Below are 25,001 nucleotides of genomic sequence, written 5' to 3' on the forward strand. Positions count from 1 at the left end.
ACACTTTCGTAGTTTGTATCTTCGATTGAATCTTGAACCTCCTGGTTCTTTGAATAGAATTCGAAGTGATAATGGTGGTGAATTTAAAAATGCCTCTTCTGAACAATTTTGCAATGAAAAAGGTCTTGAACATGAATTTTCTTCTCCTCGTGTCCCTCAACAAAATGGTGTTGTTGAAAGAAAAAACCGCTCTTTGGTTGAGATGGCTAGAACAATGCTTGACGAGTATCACACTCCAAGAAAATTTTGGGCTGAAGCAGTGAATACTGCATGTTATATTTCAAATCGGGTTTTCTTAAGATGTAAACATGGAAAAACTCCTTATGAACTTCGATTTGGTCGTCAACCCAAAGTTTCTCATTTGCGTGTTTTTAGTTACAAATGCTTTGTCTTGAAATCTGGAAATTTGGACAAATTTGAGGCACGCTCTACTGATGGATTGTTTCCTGGTTACCCCACACATTCTCGTGGCTATCGTGTACTTGTTTTGGAAACTAACAAAATCATTGAAACCTGTGAAGTTACTTTTGATGAAGCTAGTCCAGGTACTAGACTATAAATTGCAGGTACACTATCACAAATTCAGGGGGAGGATGGTCCTATTTTTGAAGACGAGAGCGACAACGATGACGAGGTCGGCTCGGTCGGTCAAACCGGGCGCCAAGCCGGTCAGATCGCCGACCCACCTTCGGTCAGACCGACACAGGAAGTGCGGTCAGACCGGCCAGGGTCGTCGGGTGCTTGTTCTGTTGGTGCTAATCACAATGGTCCTCCATAGGCTTCCACCTCGATCAGTGAGAATACAGAACGCGAAATAACTTCAGAAGTCGCTGCTCCTTTCCACATTCAACGACGACATCCGCCAGAACAAATCATTGGTAACTTAGGTGAGTGGAGTACAAGGTCTAAGGTAACAACTCATGATGTTTGTGCAAATTCTGTATTTGTTGCTTCTTTTGAACCCAAAGATGTTACTCATGCATTAACTATTGAATTGTGGATTAACGCCATGCATGAAGAACTTGAAAATTTTGGAAGGAACAAAGTTTGGATTTTAGTTGAACCACCTTCTGGTCATAACATTATTGAAACCAAATGGGTTTATAAAAATAAACAAAATGAGGATGGTTTGATTGTGAGAAACAAAGCAAGACTTGTTGCTCAAGGTTTTATCTAGGTGGAGGGTTTGGATTTTGATGAAACTTTTGCTCCTGTTGCTAGAATTTAAGCAATTAGACTTTTGTTAGCTTTTGCTGCTTCCAAAGGTTTTAAACTTTATCAAATGGATGTGAAAAATGCTTTTCTAAATGGTTTTATACAGCAGGAAGTTTATGTCAAACAACCACCAGTTTTGAAAATCCTGATTTTCCCAATCATGTTTTTGAACTATCTAAGGCTTTGTATGGCTTGAAACAAACACCTAGAGCATGGTATGATAGGCTTAAGAACTTTTTGCTTGTGAAAGGTTTTCGAATAGGAAAGGTTGACAAAACGCTTTTTGCTCTTAAGCATGGTGATAATCAACTTTTCGTTCAGATTTATGTTGATGATATCATCTTTGGTTGTTCATCTCACGCTTTGGTTGTGGAGTTTGCTGAGACTATGCACAGGGAATTTGAGATGAGCATGATGAGTGCGTTATTGTACTTTTTGGGGTTGCAAATCAAACAAACACCTCAAGATACGTTTGTGCATCAAACGAAGTATACAAAAGATCTTTTGAGACAATTCAAGATGGAGTATTGCAAACCAATTTCAACACCGATTGGTACTACAATTGTGCTGGATCCTGATGAAGATGAAGAAGCAGTGGATCAAAAGGAGTATAGAAGTATGATTGGATCTTTGCTGTATCTAACTGCTTCTAGGCCAGACATACAGTTTGTTGTGTGTTTGTGTGCACGCTTTCAAACTTGTTGTCACGCCCTGAGTTTTACCCTAGCCAAGAAATAATTAAATAATGCGTTAAAAATAATTTGTTAATTAAAGTTCAGGAGAAAACTCAGTGTAATAAATTAATTTAATTAATTGGAAGCTTTTCAGATATTCTAAAATATCCTAAAAGCATTTTAAATGATTAACAGGATTTTAATTTAAATTGCAGAAGTATAAAATTTGGCCAAATCAAATAAGTTAAAACTCGGCAAAAGTGGGGCTTTCCTTTTTTCCTCCTTTTTCTTTTCTTTTTCCCTTCCTTCTCAAATTGGGCCAAAGTCCAATTTTCCTCCCTCTTTCTTTTTCCTTTTCTTTTTCTTTTTCTTTTCCTTCCCGGACCGGCCCAGCCGACCCAGCCCGCAGCCTCCTCCTCGGCCGGCCCAGCCGAGCCGGCCTCCCTCCGCCCGCCAGCGCGCGCCCCGCCTGGGCCGCCGCTCGGCCCATCTCCCGCGTCGCCCGCTCGCCCGCGCCGCGAGTCCGCGCCGCCTCCCTCCTCTCTCTCGCGCCACTGACAGGTGGGGCCCACCTGTCAGCGACCGAGCTCCGCCAGCCCGCGCCGCTCCCGCGCCGGCCGAGTCCGAGTCCGCCGCCGCTGCAACGGTCGCCGCCGAGACCGCGTCGTCGCCGACTCGGTCTCCAACCTCCGCCCGCACTAGCCGGTGCCGCCACCCTATAAATCCCCACCGCCGCTGCGCCGTCGCCCACTTTCCGCCGTCGCTCGTGTCGCCGCCGCGCTGCTGCCTCTCGCCGCCGCCGCGCAACTTCACCGTCGGACGCCTTCGCCGCTGTCCAGCCGCGTCATCGCCTCCGCGCCGCTGTCGCCGACCAGTCGCCGTCCTCGTCGTCGTCGGTGAGCGTTCGCCGCGTCACGCTTTCCTCCGTCGCGTCGTCGCCGTCGCGCCCGGTCGCCTCACCGCCGCCAATCGATCTCCGCCGCCACCGCCGATCTCCCGCTCCCGCCCGCGTCGCCACCTCCGCCTTGGTCTCGCCGACCCGCCAGCGCCCTCGCCGCCGCCGGTGAGCACCCGCACCCTCCTCCCCTCTTTCTCCCCTTTCCGGCCGACCGCCGCTGAGTCGCGGGCCGTCGCCGGACGAGACCGAAGCTCGCCGCTCCCGCCGGCCGCCGTGGTCGTCATCGCCTCCGCGTCGCCGACGTTTGGTCGCCGTCGCTTGCGCCGCACGTGCCGCGTTGTCGGCCGTCGCCGTGCCAGCCGTCGCCGCTGTTTTGCCGGTTGCGCCCGTGCTCTCGCCGCCTCCGCCGTCGTCGCCGTCGCGGCGTTGTCGCTCGCCGGTCGTCGCCGTCGTCCCGCTGTCGCTGTGCGCCGCCGCCGCGTCGCCCGCCGCTCCCGCCGGTCGCCGCCGTCCGCCCGACCGCGCGCTCTGTCCCCTCCTCTCTGTTCCCCTCTCGCTGACGAGTGGGTCCCACCCGTCAGCCGTTCCCCGCGCCCGCCTCCTCTCTCTCCTCCCCGGGCCCGCGTGTCAGTCCCTTCCTCCCCCTCTCTCTCACCGACAGGTGGTCCCCCCTGTCAGCCGTCAGCTTCCTCTCTCCTCGCTGACGTCAGCAGCCCCATTAATTGCGCGATAATTGATTTAGGACTTTTCTGTTTAGTTAAAAAACCCAGAAAACTTCTAAAATTCATAAGTAATTCATCTAGTCTCCGTTTAGGTCCATTCAAGTTTCATTAAATCCAGAAAAATGCCAAGAATCCATTAAAAATAGTTTCTTTCTCTGTTTCAGTAGTTTTTTAGCCTGTTTTGCTTGTTTTGCCTTGTTTGTCGTAGGTTTTGACCCCGTTGAAGCGCCGTTCGTTCTCGAAGTCGTCGCCGAAGTTCCTCGTGGGTCTAAGCAAGGCAAGTGGCACCCTTCTTTGATCATATTGAACCTATGATTATAAAATCCCCCGCTTTTACATTCAAACATGCATTGTATTCAAATGTATTTACTTTATTTATCTATTGGGCATTTACCCTTATACCCGTTGATCCCCATTTATTATTATTGTCATCCCAGGGTTAATTTGACTAGACTTAGGGTTAGGCAATGCTTAGCCATGCTTAGTTCAACTAGCTCACCAATTATCGTTTAATTACTATTACAGTTTGATTAGACTTTGATAGACCTTTAATGGTTGTGATCATTACCCATTTTCCCCGATGTGGATTAATGACAACTAAAATATTGCTTATGGTGGGCTGTGGGTGCATGGTTTTGAGAGTCGTGTCCATGGCAATTAAGGACCGGTTCTCACGAAACCCTGAAGGTCTTACACGTACTAACCACAAGCCAGAATGGGCAACGGTGAGACTCGTAATCTAGCTTGTCCCTATTCGACGTACCCAGGCAACGGTAGGCGTGATGGAGTATGGAGGGGCAATCGTGGTGTAACGAAAGCTTCTCCTGCTTCCGAATCGACCAAGGCACAAGAGGGGACTGCCCGACTTGGTGTAAAGGAGGGGGTGAAACCTGAAGTGTGGTGCGATTGTCTAGGGAGGGTTAGGTGAAAGGTCTTATCATGGTTTCCGTACTGAGGTATCGTGGTGATACGTTGGGGCATGGTAACATGCTTGGGAGCCATGTCTTGTGGGTAAAGTTGTACACCTCTGCAGAGTAAAACTATTCGAATAGCCGTGCCTGCGGTTATTGGGCGAACCGACAGACTCACTGGGATTAGTTGAACCCCTTTAATAATTTTATTAATCTTGGAACTGGTTTGACCCTGCGCAATGTGGTGTAACGTTGGCAGTGGTTTGGGTCTGTCGCAACGTGGTTTAACGTTGGACAGAGGGTTGACCCTGTCGCTACGTGGTGTAACATTCGACAGCGGTCTGGGTCTGTTGCAACGTGGGGTAACGTTGGACAGTGGATGATTATTTTAAATGTTACTTTGCTTTTATTTCAGTCTATTTTATCTACTGTTTTGCTAAATTACTGCAGCTTTTGTGCAAGTTAACCTTAGCCTATCCTTGTTACCCTATTGCATTCATTATTCTCCCTCTCTTGGGTGTTACTTATTGAGTACGGTGGTTTGTACTCAGCCTTGCTTAATTTTTCCCCCACCAGAGCAAGTGCCAGAGCCTGTGTCAGAAGAAGGTTGTTCCGAAGATTGAAGTAAGGTTCAGTCCACCGTCGAGAGTGCCTGTGGTGTGGAGCCGTCTTCACCAGCTGAAGCTGAAGATTAGATGGTTTAGTTTGTTTTCCTTTTCCGCTGCATTTCGATAGATAATTGTTTTTATTTGTTTTTAAGTCGTGGAACTGTGTATTGATTTGTCATAGTGTGTACTCGGGCCGATGCCTGGACCGAGATTTAATACATGCTATTGTTCAGAAATTTGGTGTAAATTTCTGGGCGTGACACTTGTCCTCGTGCTTCACATCGTCAAGCAGTCAAGCAAATTATGAGGTATTTGCGACATACACTTGAGTTTGGCATTTGGTATTCTACATCATCTTCTATATGCTTGAGTGGATACTCCGATGTTGATTTTGCTGGCTGTAGAATTGATAGAAAAAGTACTAGTGGAACATGCCATTTTCTTGGTACTTCATTGATTGCATGGTCTTCTAGAAAACAGTCTAGCGTTGCTCAATCTACTGCTGAATTAGAATATGTTGCTGCTGCTAGTTGTTCACATATTCTTTGGCTTTTATCAACTTTGAAAGATTATGGTCTTACTTTTGAAAAAGTATCTCTCTTTTGTGATAACACTAGTGCTATTAACATTGCTAAGAATCCTGCTCAACACTCACGCACAAAACACATTGATATTCGTTTTCACTTTCTGAGAGATCATGTTGAGAAGGGAGATGTTGAATTGACATTTTTGGATACAAAATTGTAACCTGCTGATATTTTCACTAAACCATTGGATTTTTCTCGCTTTGCCTTTCTTCGTGGAGAATTGAGAATAATTCATCCTTCTGGCATGGTTTGAGGGGGAGTTTTTGTATCTCTTGGTTTTACCAAGCAAAATATGACAATAAGAAAAATTGACAAAGAGAGCTTTGTTTACATATGGTATATTCATGTGCAAGCTAGCAATATTATAAAGGTTTATTTGTCTCTAGCATAGCTGGTATGTATTCTGGTCTTTTTATGAAACTTCGATATTGCTTTTAAGGGATATGATGCATGTCACTTAAATTCTATACTTGAATTAAGAAATTATGCAATATTGATGCTAGCATATGGTTTGATTTATACATGTTTGTATATATGCTTTATTGATTTGTTATTCCTCAAATAGCTTTTAAAAATAATTTGAGAGAAAAAAATGAATACTGAATCCTTGGACAGTCTTGACGACAAGGATGTATTTGATGTGTGAGGAAAAAATGGGTGCCGAATCCTTGGAAACAGTCTTGATGACAAGGACGTACCCAGAATAATTGAGAGAAAAATATGAGCAAAAAGGCTCAAACAAAAAAAAAGGTGTTACAAATTCTCTTGATAACTTTGTGCTAAGGCTAATTTGAGAAATAGTAATTAATGCAATAGGTATATATGTTTAATGTTTATTCTTCAATCTATGTGCCTGTAATAGTGTTGCATTATAAATCGTTCGAAATCATGAATTTTGATTGTTGAGTTGAACTTAACTGTAAAATCTTTGATTCATGATTATACTTTATTACATGCTTGCTATATTATAGATGTGTAGGTGACTTGATGCCTCGGGAGAGTGTTGCCGGTGATGCATCGGGAGTCAACTTGGAGATAAGTTGACGTCCGGTGCTCGGGATATCATGCGGGATACTTAGGCTAGAGTTCAATGCACATGGTGGTGAGGATTCCATATGGCATGCGATGGAGATATTGTGTGCGTATGGGATATGGAAGTTGAATTCGGATAGAGTTCGGATTTGAGAAGATTTGTTGTATTAGAGATAGAGATATGGTTAGTTACGGATAAGGATTGGTTTCTCATGAGATTGGGAGTCCTAATTCGTGGGCCTTGCATACCCACGTCGAGGTTATAAATAGGTACCGAGAGGTATGCCCCCGGAGAGCTTTTTGTGCCGTTTGAGAGAAAAAGTTAGGGTATCGACTCTATTTCGATATTAGATCGAAAGTTTTGGTTAGGAGTGCTTTCTATGCACTTTGTAAACACTGGTTGATCAATAAAAGTCGAAAGATTCAATCTACATCTTGAAGCTTTGTCGATCGGCGTTTTTCCAGGTTCCCGATGGTCTAATCGCAGGTAGGCTGGCGGTCTGAACGGCCACTCAACGTCGGTCTGACCGAGGTTATGCAAGCGTCTGACCGGTCATATAACGTCGGTCTGACCGGCGGCATAAACGCAATGCACCCGGAGGTTTCGGTAAGGCTTTTGTGAAGGTAATCTTTTATTTCCGCGAAAAGATTTGGTTTTTTGATCTATCTACCCTTCACCCTCTCTCTGGTAGTTCTTTTACTCTGTTGCGATCCTACAACAACGATCCTGCGATCATTAATTGTGCGCCAATTGATATTCAGTTAGCACAACCAGGCCGCGCCATTACATGCTGGGATTGAGAAGTTTCGGGGTAACGGTGATCGTCAGCAATCAGCGTGAGATCTCACTGGGCAAAAACAGTGTCCATCTTTCAAGTCATATGTGTAGCATGCAACCTGTTGTTGCAAAACATATTGTGGAACTAATGTAATGAAACAAGATCTCTAGGGTTTTCATGAGATCCTCTTTACCTTTTGTTTTTTGGTACCCGTGAATGAATGTTGCATAACCGTTTCAGGAGTCAGTTTCGGGGTGATTACGTAGATTCAGCCAAAATTTTACTGATAAAGTTTTAAGACTTATTTTTTCTTTGCACGCGTGGGTAATATAGTCTTAAGTTATTTTTTAACTTATGTTTTATCTACACGAGGAGATCCGTTCGTCACATGCAGTTTGTTGGCGCAAGTGATTTTTTAACGGCAGTCAGACAAACGAAGTGGATTTTTCCATCTGTTCAACACATAAGTCTATTTTTTTTTAACCCAACGCATTATAACTGCACCATTATAGCTTCAATAAACTTTTAAACTATATAATTCGTTGAACCAGTCTCACACAAAATTAGCAATAGCTTTTCATCCGCCTATAAGTTAAATTTTAACTTCTAAATACACGCGATAAATACCTATCTAGCGAAACCAACTTCCTAGAATGTTGGCCTTCATCAGGTATTTTTTAACTCACCCAACTAAAAAACATAAGACAACTAGTTCAACAAGTAAAAGTTAAAAAAAAAATTTAAGAGGAGTAGTTCATTGTTGCGTAAGTTAAATTTTTGCTCATCAAGCATTGTAATTAGAGGACGCAAATCGGTGGAAGACAATGCGACGCGGTGGAAAACTAACAAAGTGTCACATTCATTATAGAGTTAGTGTTTAGCATTCATGCTTGTAAATACCCCCACGGCACCTCCTGCTCCAGCAAAGCCTCACCTCAGCTCAGCCTCTCAGACGCTCGCACTACAGCTCCAACCCACTATGGCGTCCAAGACACCTGCTGATCGCCGACCAGGGCTCCAGACCGAGCGACGACGTCGGGAAGGAGCCGCCAGAGGCCAGCGACTACAGGTGGACCCTAGTTCCTGTCGGACTCTGGGTCCGACTCGTCGGATGACCGGTCTCCTGGGGCCGTGCTCTGCGTGTCGTCTACAACAAGTGCCCGGCATGCCGTCCCGGTGGACGTCAAGCATGCAACACATCCTGGGTAAGCCGTCCTCCTCGGCCCAGCGCGAGGAGAACAAGAAAATGTGGCAGCGCCACCGCGTCCTCGCCCGGAACGAGGGCTGGATGCCACCGCGCCACGCCACCCGACCCGTAGTTTTTTATATTTTTAAGTTGGCTATCGCATTATCTTTTAAAATGTTTATTATTTTAATAATGTGATCCCGTCAACTTTGTAGTTTCAAATGTTTGTTTCTACCCGGTTCCGAACTTCTTTCTTCTTTTTCATTCTTGTTTCTTATGTCATACAGAACGCAACGTCCGCCGACTCACCCCCTCGATCGCATTCCGTCATAGTTAAATTTTAACTAGCGGAGCAACCTACCGCGCATGAGGCGTCCCCTCCAGCTTTCTACCTCATCTCAGTTATTTTTAACTAACATACTACATGCGGCCAAACCGAGTTACAAATTTACGGCACGGGTGAAATTTTAAGGGACAATTATATAACTGGTCCTATTTTAGAGTCCAATTGTGGATTTAGCTCTGTTTTTTTCAGTTTACAAATTTAACCCCGTTTTTCAAAAGCACGCAAAATAACAACAATACTCCTACGTCTCATTTTATGAATTCTTTGATTTATTTGAAAGCTTAGTAGTAGCAGTAGTAGTAAGTGGTAGACATTATTTGTCTATGTTGTTTTTACAGCCTTGTTTTCTTGTGTGTTGATTTGGGTTTTGTTGGACATGTATTAGCTATATATTTATGTGATTGTGGACTTCTTATGTGCTGATTTGTGTGGTTGTGGACATGTGTGTTGATTTGTAGGTGTTGGACATAATTATGTGCTATTTTTACGTGAACATTCTTGTATATTTGCTTCATTGTTTGCAATTTCGAAATTTTTAGGCCATATGCTGTCAAAATTTTATAAAAAAAAAAGGCAAAACTATGTCAATTTTGTTCACCACAAATTTTTAAATTTTGTTCAAATTTTAGTCGAATGTATTTTAAATCTTAGTCAAATTTATCAAACTTCAGTCAAAAAACAATCAAAACCGACTCAAATCTGTTAAATACAAGTTAAATATTAATAATATTGGTCTTAAAGTACACACATCTGTAAAAATAGGACCAAATATGCAAATAGTACTAATAATCAAATGTGTAAGGGTAAATATGTCCATTTTTCTCACTTAACACCGTTAACATGACTTAACGGAGTAGAGCTAAAAGTGAGTTTCGATTTTAAAAAGCGGGGCTAAATCTACAATTGAACTCTAAAGTAGAGACAGTTATGCAATTGCCCCAAATTTTAACTATCACATCAACATACTGCATCCGGCATTACCTTACTAACATTTTGACAGAAAAAAACACTTGAATTTTAACTGGTCATATAAACATCGAACAACAACACTTCATTATTTAAAAGAGTTTACTTCACGTTACATATCGGAACGGAGCACACGAAAACATGTATTGCACAATACTAATACTTTAACTCACCAAACATTTTTCCCACAAACAGCATGTTTTGTCTACAAGCAATTTTTTAACTCAACAAATTTAACACTGACTCAGATAAAAATTAACTTGTCTTGTGCCATCAACACCGTGCGGTGAACATCAAAACCTTCATTACACACGGTAATTTTTTAACTTAATACCGAGAGAAAACGTGTGCATATAGCTATTTTTTAACTTGCCCCTAGCTGGTGCTAAGCACAAACACTTTCGAACGTACACATCATTATTTATGAGCAAATTTTTAACTCACAAGTATGCCAGATCGTGTATAACACTCGCTTCGTATTTTTTATAACCTCATCATCAGGCTAAAACCATTGCGGGTAAAATTTTAACTCTACGTCATCAGACGGGGGGATTGGTACGGGTCTGGAGGAAAATAAACGGGTATGAGTGTTTTTCGGATCTTGGCAGTTTCACTTTCCATGTAATACGTGTTAACTTCCCGTTTAACACTAACATTTTCATTTCTTGTCCAGATCCGAAATTACCGACAGTGCAACACAAAAAAAAAACCACCATAATTATATTCAAAAGATGCTACGGCTAGCAAAAGTTCAGCGAGAGCAGGTTCTTGTTTATCACACTGTTGCCCCTAGTATTGTCGTGGAAAACGGAATATGGACGTCGGACGGGGAGGGTGCCGTCAAATAATTAATCAGAATACGGACGATTAATCCGAATTATACCGAAATATAATGTTTATATTAACATATGATCTATTTTATATGATCTTAGACATTTAAATATCCCAAAAGAAAGAGTAATACTAATGTATACATATATTAATATAAATGTTATATTTCCGTATAATTCTGATTAATTGTCCGTATTCCGATTAATCATTTGACGACACCCTCTCCGTCCGACCTCCGTATTCCGTTTTCCACGGCACTGGTGGTGGTAGCGAAGACGCAGGCACAATTGCCGCCTTGTTTGGAAGACCATTGTTACACCAAAAACGAATACATTAATTATACAGCCACCTAGCTAAGTACCTAATGCGTATCCTCGACATATTACCACAGTTGTCGTTGTCATTAGTATTTGTCTCACTAACCCCGGTGTGCATTGATGTTTCTTTCACGCTTACCAGCTGTAACCTATCGAACATCACAAATAGTTAGGCAAAAAACGTATATATTGACATTAGCAAAATTTTAACTGTGCCATTCATCGACAACAGTACTGATCACAACATTCTCGTTGGGGATAATTATTCAACTGTCATGGGCTATTTTTAACTCAAAGTCAATTTAGAACGGTTCATGCGTCGCCCGTACTCAGTAATTTTTTAACTCCCGAACCTAATACTATACTACCATTGCTTCATTAGTCATCTATTCAAAATAAACTGATGATGTACATGTTTTATTGTGCTATTCAATTGTGCAGTAGTTTCATTAACATATCTAATCATTCGAGTTAATTTTTAGCTTACACATTCCCTTACACCTTTGGTTGTTTTTTACAAACACTTTACATATGTAATTTTCATTTGTGTGCCACACATTTTACAAGGACTACATGTATCATCGGAGATGGTTCCTTTGGAAGGCATGACGTTTGCAACATACGACGATGCATATAATTTCTACAGTATGTATGCCTACCATGCTGGATTTGATGTCAAAAAAATCGCACAAGAAAGCGATATGATTCGTGAGGTGTGTTGCAGGCGGGAAGGCAAACATGTGTTCAAAGTGCCAGATTGTGATAGAGAGTGAGACAGGCCATCCATTCTGATTACGGTACTATAACATCTGACGTGTTTGACTTGGTGGACCTGCAACACAACCACCCACTGACGCCTTTCACGTCGGCTTTAAAGCACATGCGTTCTCACAAGTCAGGTGACAACACAGTCATGCAACTCATGGATATGATGCAAGAGAGCCATGTGACACAGAATTGCAGAATCGGTGTGCTGTTCGAGCTTCATGGGGTCAAGACAATGTACCATTCACCACTCGGGACATAGAAAACAGGTTATTTTGGTTGACATTCCTTCATTTCCTTATACTCCATTGGTGTACCCTGACTTTCTCATTTTCAATAATTTTCAGGAAGGCAGCTAATGTTCGCAAGGAGAAAGTTGACAATATCAAGAAACTTTTGAATTTTTTTAACCAGTGCACGTTGCAAAACCCCAAGTTTTATTGGGATACCAAGCTTGATGAACACGGTGTCACCAAAAATCTTTTCTGGAGCCACGCAAGTAGTCAAGCGGAATATTCGGATTTTGGAGATGCGGTAACGTTCGACAGAGCTTACCAGACCAATATATACGAGATGTCGCTTGCGATGTTTGTTGGGGCGAACCACCACATACAGAGCACGTTGTTTGGTTGTGCTATACTTAGAGACGAAAATATCGAGACTTTTGAATGGTTGTTGCAAACTTTCAAAAGATGCATGGGGAATTTTCCAGAACCACTGTTGTGTTTTCTCACAGTTACTAAAATCATTATTCTTTTTACAAACCAGCAATAAAACATGTTTCCAATTTACTTTTATATCCACTTGTGTGTAATATGGGAAATGTTTGCTGTTTTTCTTACCATGGTTCAAACAGATCAAGACCCGGCAATGGTTGTTGCGGTTTGAAGGTGTTTTCCAAACACCAGACATAGGCTCTGCAGATGGCATGTATTGAACTGACATTCCGATCCGTTGAACATAATTTTTGCCAGGAACGAAATAATTGAGCCGGATATGATGCTGTGTATTAATCAAACATACACGCCACATGAATATGAAATGTCGTGGGATCATTTCATCAAGACACACCAGTTGGAGAGTTGTGCTACAATGGTTGCTCTTTACAAAATACGACAAAAGTGTGTTCCAGCTTTTTTCAAAGAGGTCTACTGCGGGAGGATGACATCAACACAGTGAAGTGAAATCATGAATAAGCTAGTCAAACATAAGTTCATCGATCAACAAACTGCACTCCATCGTTTTGCAAGCAGAATGTTGGATGTCATTGTCGATAGGAAGGAGAAAGAGGCTACAGAAACACAAGCTTGTTCGGTGAGTGATAGAAACTGTTTTTTACGTTAAATACATCGTCATATATATCGAACTAATTCTGATTTTATTTATTTTATTCACATGTAATTAGGGTACACCATCACTGTCCACGCGATGTCCATTGTTGTACAAATGTCGAGGATATACACGAGGTCCACGTTCAGGTTGTTTCAAGAGGCTTTGCTTGACAGGACATATTTCAGGATTGATCAAGACACAGATACACAGAATGGATGGATAGTTTCACACACTAAACGTTTGGCGAAACATGATTGGTGTCAGAGGCAATTCAAGACGGCTGCTGATGTTGATGAAGAAATTTTTACTTGTGAATGCAAACAGTGGGAGCATACAGGTACATTGTTTCAACCCAATAGTCAGTGCGAAGTCATTACTAACAGTTTGAAAAATATTTTTTCTAAAAGCACTGTTGGTTACATGTCTACTATACATTTTTTTTGAACACGTGCAGGATTGTTTTGAACGCACATGCTTAGGACATTTGTTCATGTTTAGCTTGAGAAGATTCCAGCATCATATATCCTTAGGAGATAGACCAAAAAAGCCAAAAGCGATGTACCCTTCGACAGGCGTGACCGGGAAACCGCATGTCCGGACGGAGTTAATGAGAGTTAGAGAAGTAACATGATGGTGATCCAGGCATTCGGAGTTGTAAGGGCAGCGTGCAAATCCAAAGTCACGTACGACATGGCCATGAGTCTGTTGAAGGGGTTACGCAACCAGGTTGTGGAGATACCCCACGACAAAGTTACCACAACGAAGATTATCAACACCCTGATGGAGAACGTTTGGTTAGTCGAGAACCACCACCCAAGTCACATACAAAAGGAAGAACATGCGGTCCTGAAGAGGAAATAACAGTCGGAGCAAAAGGGAAGAAACTACGCACATGCGAGTTCGGATGCTGCCATTTGAGGGATGATCACTACGCAAACACGTGCCCGAAGAACCCAGCAAACTTTGACAAAATAATGAAGGTCAGCAACCGGGGTAAGGGGAAGAGGGGTAGACCCCATGGGTTAGGAAGACGACGAGGACGCAACACCCTCATGCCTGTTGCGGAAGGTTGTGACTTACCAAAAACATCGTGAAGCCGCCAGGGGACATATCTGCGCTTAGGAGGTGCCTTGACGACCAGTGGGATTTGTTGGGAAACAATGGTGAGGAGGAGTTGGAACATGATACGGAAATTGGGGACAGCTCGGATGACTATGAATTGTAAGTGCTATTTTTAAAACGTCCGGCTGACACGTGATATCCTTATGTACTAAACCAACAGCTCATCGGGAAGTAGTCAGTATAAGAGGGGTAGGTGTGTATTTTGGGCCATGGAGACAATTCTTACTTAATTTGAGACCTTCCCTTCTACATGGTGTATGCTCCTTTTTCTTATTCTCATTTTGTATTACGTGTCTCAATTGTACGGTGTATCCAAGAAAAATATGATTTTAACAGTGAGCCTCTGAACGAATTCATTCTTCTTCAGGAAATTACTGTAAAACGTTTGTAATTGCAGTAACCCAATGCCCCGGTCGAGAGGGGTTGTATCAATAATAAAGAAAAACATCGCACAACTTTATTGAAATTTCATACGCAAAAAGTATAACATAGAGTTCAACTTATTAGGACACAACCACCAGCCACATATGCTTATTTGAGGTAATTTTCCTAATCACCCTAATGGCATTTGAAACGTGGGGATGACGGATGAAAATACCACATGTCTTCTTGTGTTACACAAAGGTCACCGTCGTCATCGAAGTCGGGGTACTGAAAAATATTGTTATGGGGATCATCTGATGGGCTCAGATTGTCGACGACCGATAGGAGAGACGGACATGGGGTTGACACATACCCCAAATCCTTGGCGGTGACAGTGACCTCCTCTTCCATTGCTGGCGACGGTCAGCTTAAGTTGTCGATGTCAGACAGGGGAGACAGACATGGGGTAGTCATGTACCCAAACTGTCCACGGTCACAGCGACATCCTCTTCCACTGAGGGTGACGATGGTTATGTATCTGGCCAGGTCGGGGGTGGAGGTTCCGACACTCTAAACTCTCGGCGCAGCTCATATTCCAAAGTTAGCTCCTCCGGCAACTTTTCGTTGACATCTCCATCTTCGATAACAGCTGAGTTTTCATGAACCTCGTGGGGGTGCTTGGAGGTGCAGGAATACGCTTTCAGATCCATTATCGGTACGGTGAGGATGAACAATGGGGATAGCGTGCAACATATATAGCGGAAAGTTTGCATGGGTTTACATGCACAGTAAACCATTTCGAGTAAAGCCAGTGATTCTGTTCGTAGATACAATTTTTTATCTCACCTCGATTGTAAATGACGAAGTCAATAATGAACGATTCTCCTATTAATCTTACTTTATCTATCTACCAACTAGTCATCAAATATATACAAGATAATTTTTAGCCAATAGATTCGATGTGATCGATCCATCATCATCATCAAATATTTTCTTTTTGTTCGCATGTATGGCATAAGTAAAATTTTAACTTTGAGTTCGTGACTACGTTTTAAGTTAATTTTTAACTTACACTCCGAACAAACAAACCATACATGGAAACTCATCAGTAAAATTTTAGCGCACAAACTATATAAAGAAATACAACATATCATGAGCTAATTTTTAACTACAGTATCCAAACCTAGGTACCAAGTCACTTCAGAGGCAAGTTAAAAACTAACTTCACGACGGAAAAGTAATCCTATCCATCATAAGTCAGTAAAATTTTGACTAGTTCTTCCCACTTTTTTTTCTCCCAATAGGCCTTATTTATGACAGATGCCTTTTTTATAAGTTATTTTTAACTCTCAGTACGTGATTACTTAATAAGCGATGCGACGCTACTGTGGCTGCTCCTCCCAGCGCCGACGCGACGCCGACAGCACCGAAGGCCGTCGCCCACTGCGTGTCATCGCCATCTTCCGAACGTCGCCGCCACCGTGGATTCCTCTCGGCCGCCGCCTATGCCAAGCCCTGCTGCCGCCCACCGGTCGCCGCCGTCCGTGCCGCCTACCGGATGCCGTCACCTGCCAGTTGCCACCGCTCCTCGTCGCCGGCCGCCGCTGTGTGTTGCCACCCCTCTACGGCCGGACTCCGACGACCTGCTCCTCCCTCCTCCCGTGTCCCCTCTCTCTATCCGGTTGGGCCCGCTTGCCTGTTGGCCCCTCTCTCCTCTCCCTTGGGCCCGTATGGCAGTCCCCGCACTACAAGAAACAATTTAATTTGTGACAAAATTTGATAAATTTTTGTGATGTTCTTAGATATCGTCACAGATATGTAACTAGGGATACAAGGCCCGTAATTCTGTGACAGCTTATTGATTTCGTCATGAATCGGCCCAAAACCCGAGACATTATAGCAATTTCGTCACGATTTACAAATATAATATTTAGAATAGAAAATATAATCTTTTTTAGACCAATGAATTAAATAATTTAATTCTACAATTTATACTTCACGGTAAAAGAATTAACATGTGAAGTAAATATAAAAAATAAAATTTTCAAATGTGAATTATGGTTGGATTTATTTTTTGTAAATAACCATAAATTTATATAATGATAATATAACATAATATAATATTTATAAAATTTATATGTCACGACCCAGAAAAATAGTAATTAACAATTTATTTGTTTAATATTTTCTTTAGAATAAGTTTAAAATGCAAAAGCATGGATACCTTAAAATATATGAAAAATTTTCAACATGAAAATAGTGAAGATAAAATTTTATTAAATACTTTGTGTGCTCATCTATTTTCTAAATTTTTCTGGGAATTATTTGAGCATGTGAATTATTCTTAATAAATAAAACATTATTTTCAGTGTTTAAATTAAATCTAAAATGTTTAAAAACACTCCCATTGCTTTGGGCCACTTTCGGCCGAGCAACTCTCTCCCTCTCCCCTCTTTCGGCCTGGTCACTGGAGTCCAACTCCCTTCCCTTCTGCTTGGTTTCAGCCCAAAGGAAATCCAATTCTTCTCCCTGTCTTGTTTTCTTGTTTAGTTATTGCACCATTATATGAAAAACACATAAAAATTATTATCTTGTATATATCATTTTATTTTTTTATATGTAATAGACTAAGTATAAGTTGTTTGTTATAAGTTTCAAGAATTTTGGAGTCGATTTACTATTTTTCTATATGTTATTGAATTTCTACATGATTACATAAATTAATTCAAAATTGAACTACAAGTGCGTCTACTAAAATACCAAAAATTAGGGAAAAATAATATTTAGGCTCATATGTTCCAATATAGCTCATGTATTTGAGATAGATGAAAAAATAATTCGTCTTGTAAGTACAATTCAATTTTCTGTCCCTAAATAAACACATAATAATTACTACAATATGTATATTTGGTCAGAAAATTATGCAAAATGACATGAAACCATATTTTTGGTTCATAAGCTTACCATAAAAAAATTAAATGATTTTAATAAGGTGAGGCTGTTCACAAATAGATATATTTGTGTTCACTTATAAGAAACTACATGAGAGTTTTATCAATTTGTGAAATCTGATTTCATTAAAACCATTTAAGTTTTTTGTGACAAGCTTGTGGACAAAAACATGGTGTCATGTTAGTTTGCATAATTTTCTAACCAAATATAGATATTACTATAATTACGACGTGGTAATTTAGGGACAGAAATTTTAATTGTCCTTATAAGTCAATTTAATTTTTCATCTATCTCTAGGATAGGCTAGAATTGAACACATAAGCCTAAATATATTTTTTTTGCAATAAAGATGCACACGTAGTTCAATTTTAAATTAATTTGGATAACCATGTAGAAATTCATTTAATGTATAGAAATTCATATGATGTATAGAAAATTGCAGAAAAATAATATTTATGATCATATGTTCCATTATAGCTCATGTTCTGGAGAAAGATGGGAAATAAAATTATATTCTATGGACAATTCAATTTTCTATCCCAAATTACCACATAATAATTACAATAATACATAAATTTGGTCTGAAAATTCTACAAACAGACATGAAAGACATTTTTTGGTCCATAAGCATTCCATAAAAATTTTAGTTGGTTTTAATAAAGTGGGACAATATATTATTTACAAATTGATACATCTTTATTATAGTTTCTTGTAACTCAAAGCAAAAGTACATTTTGTAAACAATGTAACAAACCACTTTGTCCGATGAAAAAATGACTCAAATAAAGTTATAGATATTGTTGAGTTATACAACTTTGATATGGATGACTTTTCCAGTTGAAGTCATCTAGTATTTGAAAATGTTGTTTAAACTTATCATAATTTGAAATTCAAATTCAAATTATTGAAACAAAGTCATATGGCAAAATGACCAAAACAAAAGTTGTACATTTTGATAAGTTATAGAACTTTTTTGTGGATGACTTTTTCAGTTGAAATTATTTAGTATTTAAGAATATTTTTTAAACTTGTCATAATTTGAAATTCAAATTTTATATAGTTCAGTCAAGCACGGATGGAAAATGACCAAAAGAAAAATGGTAGATCTAAATGAGTTCTACAACTTTGTTTTTTACATTTTTTTCATACGAGTTGGTTTAGTGCCATAAAAATTGATTCGAAATTTCCAATAAAAACTTCCCCTCCTAACCATTTCAAATTTTTTATCTTTTCTCCTCCTCTCTCACTTCCCCCTATATTTTCCCCTTCTCCTCGGTCTCTCTCTTCCTCTCTCACTCTTTCTCTCTTCTCCCTCTCTCTCTCTTCCTCTCTCGGTGCCGGTGATGCAGGGCACGGGACACGGCGGAGCAGGGCACGGTGGCCCGCAACGCAGGCATGTGGCGTTGCTTCCGGCGGCGCAGGGCGCGGAGCCCGGCAGCAGGCACGGGCACGGCGGCCAGCGGTGCGGTCGCGGGTCGCGGCGTCCGGCGGGAACGCGAGAGCAAGGCCTCCTTGTTCAACTGGTGGATGTTCAGCTCCTTCACCGGCGGCCTCGTCGCCGTGCTCGTCCTCGTCTATGATTTGTTTGTTTGTATTTGGTATTTTGTGTGTTCTGCTAGCCAAGATGTTATGCCTACATCATTTGACTTTGACAGAACCATCACAATTTTTTCGACTAGAGGTGTGATTCGTTCTTGTTAGCAATAGCTAACAAGTAAAGATAAGATTCATTAAAAAGATTCATATAATAGTTGTATCATATACCACATCGTAGTTTTGCAACCTACCAAAATAGTTTGGTTAGTTCTGTAGGAGTACAGTTTAACCTCTACTTAAGTACTTGTTAGAGGCCTCTAGGAGTTCAATACATTATCTTGTTCACTGATGCTGGTTAAATCAGCAATATACCCAGTTTGTTTATTTATTACTACTAGAAAGAGAAACAATTTTTTCATCATAGTGGATAGTGGATTTTCTATATCTAATAATACTTAGAATCGCTACTTTTTATTATCTAGATTTGTATATTACACATGAAGAGAAATGGTTTTTTTACTAATTGCATTGAGGACACTATATTTTACTTTATGTAGAATTTTGTATGGTGAATGTTTATATCTATACTATAATCAACTAAACAATTTTGGCATTACCTAACCAGATTTTAAGGAAATATACTTTTGCACTAGGCCACTAGGGGGCTTTTTTGATAGTCCTGAACATTGGCTGGATCATCAGTGAGGTTTTCTAGTTACCTAGCAAAATACTTTTGTTTTTGGTTGATAAAAGATATGTATGAACTGTGAGGTTAGAGTAGTTTGAGTATAATTGTTTTCTCTTCTGTTCTGATCAAAACTTTTTCTCACCCATTTTATCACATATTTGGTTGCTCGAGAAACTCACCTTCCTTTAGGCTGGAGACCTCGGCAAGTACAGTTCTCAAGCCCTGCTTGTAAACTTCACCGTCCTGCTTTGTTATGCTACTAGGCTCTATTTTGTATATTGCTGCTCTAATGCAGGATATATAAGCACACACATGGGTATTTAGCAATGCACTAGTCAGCAACCAAAAGAGCTATGGATCCAGATTCGTTGTATATTGCTTGTTTTATGCACCTATATAGCTGCTGCCTCGTGCAAACATGGTTAAAGTAACTAATGATAAGTACAAGATGCAAATTTTGTACTGTGCACTGATGATTGAGGGAGGTAAATTTGTGCGTTTCTTTTGCGCCAAACAAAACGGACAAAGCAGTCGGACCAAAGAAATAGACAAAACTACGTGTGCATAGCGCGCGTGGCAGACTAGTCAGTAGATGGTGACACGTGTTTCATCGTGTGGTGGAGAAATTCGGCTGAAACAAAGAAAATAATCAGCTGGCTGTTGCATTGACAGTCCCTAAATAATTAGAGCCGATTTAAAATTTTAATGGGCTGCTAAAAAAACTACTGGATAGTAAAAAAGTAATGGGCCGTTAAAAAATAATGGTTTGTTTAAAAATAATTACTGACGTTAGCTGCCACGTTATAAGTGACACGTCATCATACACGTGTCAACGACCATATCACCTGCCATGTTGGCTGCCACGTGGCAACCATCTGTGACGTTTAATTTCATCACAAAAGTTTGGCCTGTTTTACGATGGTTTTGTAGGAAACGTCGGTAGATTTAATCTGTGACGCTCAATAGATGATGATAAGTAGAATTGTTATAGATAAATTTCTATGACGAATTTTCAGTGATCCATGACGATTATTTTCATCATAGATTAAATAGATTCTTATTGTGCCACCGCACCTCTCTCTCCCTCGGGCTCGCTTGCCAGCTGACATCGCTCGCCCTCCTCTCAGCGACAAGTGGACCCCACCTGTCGGCGCCACCTCCTCTCTGCTGACATGAGCGCCTCACTTAATTGCACAATTAATTTATTTAAGATTTTCTGTTTAGTTTTAAAACACAGCTAAATTTATAAAATTCATAACTAATCCATCCGGTCTATGTTTTAATCCATTCAAATTTCACTAAATTTATAAAAATTCCAAGAATCCATTAGAAATATATTTTTGTGTTGTTTCAGTAGAGTTTATATATGTTTTATTTATTTTTGTGCTTTGTCGCTTAGATTCAGAGCCGTCGACTCACCATTTTACTTCGAAAAGGTCGTGGAAGTACCCCAGGGAGCAGAACAAGGCAAATGGCATTGATCTTTGATCATATTCATCCTATTGTTGCAAAATCCCTAGTTTATTTATTTAAACTTGCATTGTTTTAATTAAAGAATTTATTGTATCTATTTTACGGGTAATCTATTGTTATGCCGTTGTTTATCCTTCTTTATTTATGTTATACCAGAGATAATTTGAGTAGAGTTAGGCTTAGGTAATGCCTAGCTTTGCTTAGAACAAGTAGCTCATGGGAACACCTTAATCATTGCTAGACTTGAATAGCTGTTGATCATGATTTAATACTTGGTGCGGGTTAATTCCAACTAAAATATTTATAATGATGGGCTGTGAGTGCATGGTTTTGAGAGTAGCACCCATGGCAGTTAAGGACTAGTTCGAAGGAAACCATTGAAGTTATTTTAGTGGTAACCACCAGCCAGTATGGGCAACGGTGGGATTTGAAGTGTGGTTTTGAACTATTCAACGTGCCCAGGCTAGGGTGAGCGTGATGGAGTATGGATGAGCATCATGGTAGACGAGGGCCTATGCTGCTTCTGGATTTTCCTTGGCACAAGAGGGGGCTGCCTGACTTGGTGTAAGAGAGGGGATGAAACCTTAAGTGTGGTGCGATTGAACAGGGCGGGTTATGCGACGAGTCGTATCACAGGTTCCTTTCCGGTATGCCATGGTGGTATGTCGACGCATGTTGAAGTGCAGTGGAACTGTGACTTGTAGGTACAGTAGTACACCTCTGATCAGAGTAAACCTATTCGAATAGTTGTGCCCACAGTTAAGGGCAAACTGCTAGATTCACTAAGTTTAGTTGAACCGTTAATAACTTGATTAAATTATACTGGTTTGGTACTACCGCAACGTGGTGTTTAACGCTAGATTTTAGCAAATGACCGTTATGGATTAAATTGCGATTAAAGACCGAGTCGGATAGGAAACAGGGCAATTAGACCGAAGACCAAGCAGAATACAACTCGGATTTAGCCGATGGAGTCTGGATCGAACAAGGAATAGAGTCCGATTGGGCCTGGGATGTTGCAGATAGATTCGGGAATAATCACAATACGTGTAACTTAGTTTTATCTACATATTAGAGTTTGTTTAAAATTTTATCTCTAATTAGAGTCCGTGTGTATTAGATTAGTTATTAGAAACGGATTGGTATCCAGTTAGGTTAGTTACTTTCCTGTTTGGGCCTAGGATGCTTGTTCCTAAGTACTTCTTTATATAACTTTGAGAATAGATTACTACCTATTGATTATATTATAATTTGGAACAATGTAAACACAAGGAGACTCTTAGAGGTGTGGAGGACCAACAAGGGCATCAAAATCAAGATGGAGGCCCAAACCGAGTCAACTTCATATACGAATCGGAGTTCAGGACTAGTCTGCACTAAAACAGGCACCCATGTCACATACATGCTCAGATTAGGACGTTTCTTTATAAGGATTGAATGCTAAGAATACAAACTTTCCAATGGTTTTGGTCCCTTGTCCAAATCATTCTGAGTCATCAGTAATTAACCAAACAATTTGTGAGTACAATTTTGCCTATGTATATCAAATCTAATTTTACTTTTATCAAGCGTCATGTTATGCTGGGTGGATCCACTCATTTAATACAAATCCAGGTATGAGAACAACCTCTCAATTGTATTGGGAAACTATTAGAGAGATAATTTAAAATAATTCTTAAAGTAGGAAAACAGTGTCAATTGGAAAAGTGTGTTAACGTTCGTTCAAAATTTATTTCACAACAATAACAGAATATTCAGGGTGATACATATAAAAGCAATTCCCTTGATATTATTACGCAAGTTTACATGCCATCCATATATTTGGTTTTAAAAGTGTGGAATTTAACCCTGAAAATCACATATGCCACATATTCCAATTACAATATCCACTATATAGTAATTATTTTGTATTGAACTAATCCACCAGTTTATATATATATATATATATATATATATATATATATATATATATATATATATATATATATATATATATATATATATATATATATATATATATATATATATGTTTTTTCCACTAGTAACAAATCGATCATTCCATATGCCCACTACGACGATGGTAAAATGGTGAGGTATATGGTCATCAACATTGAGACAACCATGGTCACTAGCATAGGATCCCTTATCTCTAACGGGCTAAAAGCATCATCTGTATCGGGTAGCGCTCCCGTCAGTCAGCCTGATGTATGCTAACATCTCAATCGGGCACAAGCCTGTCACGGATGTATATTATCTCAATCGGCCCGAGTAATATGCCCGTCAGAGATAAGCTTGACCAAACCATGCGAGTCAGACCTAGCCTGTCACTGATATCATATCTCAATCGGGCTAACAGACAAGCCCGTCACTGATAATTACCTATCTCTATAGGGCCGAGAAAGGAGCCTGTCACAGATAGATTTGACCCACGTGAGGAATCAAAATTGACCTGGCTCGTATGACCTTATCTCTATCGGGCTCAAGCCTTAAGCCCGTCACAGATGACGATGTCTCTACCGGCCTATTATAGAGCCCGTCACAGATGACTTTATCTCTAACGGGCTTAGGTTGTACGCCCGTCAGCAATTAGTAGGTTAGTAAAAAAAAATAAAATTTGTATTTTTGGCTAGCCTCAGGCATTTGCTAGCCATGCCCGCTGCGAAAATACAGATTATATACAGATTTATCGATCCCAGCAACTCAGATTTCAGTCCATTCCCATCACATATATATACACATTTCAGTCCACTCACATAATCCATCACAACAAAAGCAATTCACAAAATATTATACAAATACATTCACATCGTTTATGGCCCACCAAAGCAGAGTTATGAACTAAAACAAGTTAAGATGTAATCAATTAGTAACCAAGACATTATACAATCTAGAAAAACAAATAATAGATATTAGATCAACTTAAGTGCAGTAATTGTCAAAGCATTGTAAATTTCTGTCGCAAGTATGGACTTAATTACAACTCTTGTTCAACACAATTCAATGATTATATAATTACACAAATAGATGTTTGTTGCAAGCATTGGAAATGAGGAAGTATTCAGGGACGAGCTAGCTAGCACTTGACTCTAAACATTCCCTTGCTTGACTCCATCAAGTATGAATCGTGCTATCTCTTCTCGAATGATATCGAAGTTGATTTCCGGCATCTTTGAAAGTTTATCCTGCATCCTACGTACATAATAAACAACCGAAGCACACACCTCAAGGTTGAGCAAGGCCACCTTGTCTGCGAAGCTTCTCATGTTATGGCAACGTGGAACCCACACTGGTCACCGACTTGTTGGCGTATTGGGAAGTCTTTCTTGTGACCGAATGTGGGATGCTCATCGTTATGCCTTCCGCCATTTGCCATGTACTTGACCCAGGCGTCATTCAACGCAGCTTCGATCGCCGTCCAATCATATATGTTTTTTTTGATGTTGGAATTAAGGTACTAAACCAAACTCCACTTCGACACTATGACCAGAAGAATCCAATGACCCCTACGACGTAAATAAATTGATAGTTGAGTACTTAGAGATATGCATGTCATCGGCTTTCATGGTAAGTAGGGTTCACGCTTACTGTTGATTGTAGGCGCACATAGGAAAGTCCTTGTCTTGACGGGACCATAAGCAATCATACAAATACTCTACCATGCTAGCTCGATCGGTTTTCATAGTGGTCTCGTTGACAAC

Source organism: Oryza brachyantha, chromosome 9 (genome assembly GCF_000231095.2).
Source record: "Oryza brachyantha chromosome 9, ObraRS2, whole genome shotgun sequence".
Taxonomy (NCBI): domain Eukaryota; kingdom Viridiplantae; phylum Streptophyta; class Magnoliopsida; order Poales; family Poaceae; genus Oryza; species Oryza brachyantha.